This window comes from Triturus cristatus, chromosome 11 (genome assembly GCF_964204655.1).
Source record: "Triturus cristatus chromosome 11, aTriCri1.1, whole genome shotgun sequence".
NCBI classification, from domain to species: Eukaryota; Metazoa; Chordata; class Amphibia; order Caudata; family Salamandridae; genus Triturus; species Triturus cristatus.
The window spans coordinates 1,145,946,174-1,145,951,262 of record NC_140594.1 but is presented as its reverse complement, the minus strand read 5'-3'; positions in this window follow the sequence as shown (position 1 = coordinate 1,145,951,262).

Genomic DNA, 5,089 nt, shown 5'->3' with positions numbered 1-5,089 from the left:
GTATTTTATTTGTATGTTAAAGATTATTGTAATGTATTTTAATACATTTAAAAATAAATGTTTAGAGATTAATAATTATTTAAAATATAATTTAGCGTTTTAGTATCAGAGCGGGTTGTGGGTTTATAGGGGAATAGGGTGGGAATTAATTTAATTATAATTAATTAATTAATATGTATTGTTTAATTGGTATTTATGATTAATTAATTGTTAATTAATTACTAATTGTAAATTAAATATATTAATTGATTAATTAATTGTTAATAATTATTAATTGTAAATTAATTTTATTAATTGTGTAATTATATAAGTTATAATTAGTTTAATATTAATATTTATTTATTGGTATTGTTAATTAATTAATTGTTAATTACTAATTAATTTCTGATTTAATTTTATTAAGTGATTAATTGATGATTAAATTAATTATGTGAATTTTCATGTGCAGTGGGCTGTGGGTTTATAGGGGAATAGGGTGGGATGTAATTAAATTCAAATAATTACTGATAATTTTTATTTACTTGTAATTAATAATAATTAATTGTTAATTAATTATTAATTGGTAATTAATTGGTATTAGTACGTTAAATATAGTAAATATAAATAATTTATTATTTCATGTTATTTGTTGTTATTGCTAATTAATGTATTGTTAATTAATAATTAATTTGTGAATAATTGTAATTTGGTAGTTAATATGTATAAATTAGTAAATAATAAGTATATTAATTATAAAGAATGTATTATTAATTGTAAATAATAGATAAACTGATATTTAAATGTATTGTGTATTTTGTATGTGTAGTGTGTTGTGTGTTAAAGGGGGAATAGTGTGGGATGTAATTTAAAGTTATTTATATAAATATTTATTTTAAATAATTGGTGTTTAAGAATAAATATTTTGTAAATAATTATTAATATGCTATTTTTTTATAACTAATTATTTAATTGGTTATTATGTTTATAGAATCCCTATGCTATCCAGTGCTTTCCCAACTGTTTTACTATCTGGAGTAGGAATAGTAATTTTTACCCCTACGCTATCCAGCGCTTTTCCTACTGTTGCACTCTCTGGAGTTGGAATAGTAATTTTTACCCCAACGCTATCCAGCGTTTTCACTACTGTTGCACTCTCTGGAGTGGGAATAGTAATTTTTACCCCTACGCTATCCAACGCTTTCCCTACTGTTGGACTCACTGGAGTGGGAATAGTAATTTTTACTCCTACGCTATCCAACGTTTTCCCTACTATTGCACTCTCTGGAGTTGGAATAGTAATTTTTTTCCCTACGCTATCCAACACTTTCCCTACTGTTGCACTCTCTGGAGTGGGAATAGTAATTTTTACCCTTACGCTATCCAACGCTTTCCCTACTATTGCACTCTCGGGAGTTGGAATAGTAATTTTTACCCCTACGCTATCCAACGCTTTCCCTACTGTTGCACTCTTTAGAGTTTGAATAGTAATTTTTACCCCTACGCTATCCAGCGCTTTCCCTACTGTTTCACTTACTGGAGTGGGAATAGTAATTTGTACCCCTACGCTATCCAACGCTTTCCCTACTGTTGCACTCTCTGGAGTTGGAATAGTAATTTTTACCCCTACGCTATCCAGCGCTTTTCCTACTGTTGCACTCTCTGGAGTTGGAATAGTAATTTTTACCCCTACGCTATCCAGCGCTTTCCCTACTGTTTCACTTACTGGAGTGGGAATAGTAATTTTTACCCCTACGCTATCCAGCGCTTTCCCTACTGTTTCACTTACTGGAGTGGGAATAGTAATTTGTACCCCTATGCTATCCAGCGTTTTCACTACTGTTGCACTCTCTGGAGTGGGAATAGTCATTTTTACCCCTACGCTATCCAACGCTTTCCCTACTGTTGGACTCACTGGAGTGGGAATAGTAATTTTTACTCCTACGCTATCCAACGTTTTCCCTACTATTGCTCTCTCTGGAGTTGGAATAGTAATTTTTTTCCCTACGCTATCCAACACTTTCCCTACTGTTGCACTCTCTGGAGTGGGAATAGTAATTTTTACCCTTACGCTATCCAACGCTTTCCCTACTATTGCACTCTCTGGAGTTGGAATAGTAATTTTTACCCCTACGCTATCCAACGCTTTCCCTACTGTTGCACTCTTTGGAGTTGGAATAGTAATTTTTACCCCTACGCTATCCAGCGCTTTCCCTACTGTTTCACTTACTGGAGTGGGAATAGTAATTTGTACCCCTACGCTATCCAACGCTTTCCCTACTGTTGCACTCTCTGGAGTTGGAATAGTAATTTTTACCCCTACGCTATCCAGCGCTTTTCCTACTGTTGCACTCTCTGGAGTTGGAATAGTAATTTTTACCCCTACGCTATCCAGCGCTTTCCCTACTGTTTCACTTACTGGAGTGGGAATAGTAATTTGTACCCCTACACTATCCAGCGTTTTCACTGCTGTTGCACTCTCTGGTGTGGGAATAGTAATTTTTACCCCTACGCTATGCAATTTTTTCCCTACTGTTGCACTCATTGGAGTGGGAATAGTAATTTTTACTCCTAAGCTATCCAGCGTTTTCACTACTGTTGCACTCTCTGGAGTGGGAATAGTAATTTTTACCCTTACGCTATCCAACGCTTTCCCTACTGTTGGACTCACTGGAGTGGGAATAGTAATTTTTACCACTATGCTATCCAGTGGTTTCCCTACTGTTGCATTCTCTGTAGTTGGAATAGTAATTTTTTTCCCTACGCTATCCAACACTTTCCCTACTGTTGCACTCTCTGGAATGGGAATAGTAATTTTTACCCTTACGCTATCCAACGCTTTCCCTACTATTGCACTCTCTGGAGTTGGAATAGTAATTTTTACCCCTACGCTATCCAACGCTTTCCCTACTGTTGCACTCTTTGGAGTTGGAATAGTAATTTTTACCCCTACGCTATCCAACGTTTTCCCTACTGTTGTACTCTCTGGAGTGGGAATAGTAATTTTTACCTTTACTCTATCCAACGCTTTCCCTACTATTGCACTCTCTGGAGTTGGAATAGTAATTTTAACCCTATGCTATCCAACGCTTTCCCTACTGTTGCACTCTTTGGAGTTGGAATAGTAATTTCTACCCCTACGGTATCCAACATTTTCCTTACTGTTGTTTTTGTTGGAGTTGGACTAGTAGTTTTATTGTGTCTGATATTTAATATGTTTTGTATGATTTTTGCTATTGTAATATATCATTAATAATAAAAATTATTCACATTAAAAATATTGATTATTATTTGCTATATGTAATTATTAAATATGTATTAATGTTATTGTTTTATGTGTATAGATGTATTGGTAATTTTTAAAAACATTTAATAATTTATACGTTACAGAAATTATTATTAAAATTAATTATTAAGTAGGTATATATATTATATATTATATGTATATGTTTAATTAAAGTTTTATTAAAATATATATATTAATTATACATTTTAAATATTATACAATATATTTAATTATGTTTATTTAATTTCTAAGTATAATTTGGTTTATTTTACATATATTTTTAAAGTAAAAGATAAACGATATTTTTAATAACGATATTTTTGACATCGATATTTAATTTTCGATATTTTTGTACTTACCATGTTGTAGATAGGATGTCGATATTCTTGACATCGATATTTTTGTTGCGATATATTTGTAGGTCGATTTTCTGTCTGTCGAAATTATGTCATAGAACCGGAAGGGGTGTATGCATTCATGTGTTTGAAATTTAACAATATATTCCTACTCTCAGACATTTGTAGTCATTCACTTAGATCAATAGATTTGCGTGTTGGGAAAGCATGAAAATGCACTCCTGACATGATTGTGATCACTTAAGTTTCCAGGAAGAAGCATAGATAACATATCTTTGTGCATAATTCAATGATGCCTAATATTTATAAAAACAGAGAAAATGCTTTTCAATGGAGCATTTCATCACATATCTTCATGTAAAACATCCAATATAGGAAATTTTATTCGTGGTTAAACAATATTCTTTTGATTACTCCAGAAAATCGATTGCTAATGTACATAATCAGGCACACTACAAGGGCTATTTTAGAATACCTGAGAAATCATTCACTTTCTCAAACACGCAAGATCTTTTCTTGTGAAATGACTTCAAATAGCTTAAACTCAAAGCCTAAGCAGAACTTTGGTTAAAAAACTCCAATTTGGTGTGGCCTGTCAATCTTTCTGGTGTAGCATTTTAATTGGGAATTTACTTGAGGATAGACTTCAAAAATTGAAAACCTCAAAGCAGCAGACAAATTGCACCTATTGTATCACCTATTGTGAGAAGGTGAGATGGCATGGTCTCTGCTTGTTGAAGTTGGATTATCCTCATCAGCTACAGGTATATAGGCAGCTAACACTGGCATTTAAAAAAATTCACAATTGTGTTATTACATTTAATAATGGCACATCTATCAAAATATACATAGTTTACATAGAAGACGCTTACCTGTGATTTCCAACAATACACTGTCTTTTCCAAGTACACCATTTCCACCCACAGCAGAGACTTTGAAGGTGTACAGGTTGCCAGGTATTAAATTTGTGATGGACACATTTTCATACAATGTTGTTACATTTGATCCTGGATTCCCTAAAACTTGTACTAAATAGGTGCTTTTGTTGCCAGTCGGTGGTAGCCAGCTCAAAGAAATTGAATCTATGGTGATGTCTGTCAAACTTAGATTGTTGGTTACATTGGGTACTGAAATACAAAAATAGAATGTGAAGTATCACTCAGAGAACCCTTTACATATTTGTCAGAAATATATTTCACACCAGACAAACTACAGAATTCTTTTTAAAAGTTACCTGTCATTGGGAAGAATTGACATGATAGATCTCTAATAGAGTGAGACACTTTCTAACACCTCTGGTGCATTGATTTGGTATTCAAAAATTGAAACTTGTACTAAAGAATATACATTCCCAGAAGAGCCATAAAAATATTTCCAATGACATCTCTTCAATTATAATAACGTTTTCACAACCCCCAACTGTGAGCAACTGTAACTTAATCCCATTAATTCTAGAAAAAAAAATCCCACA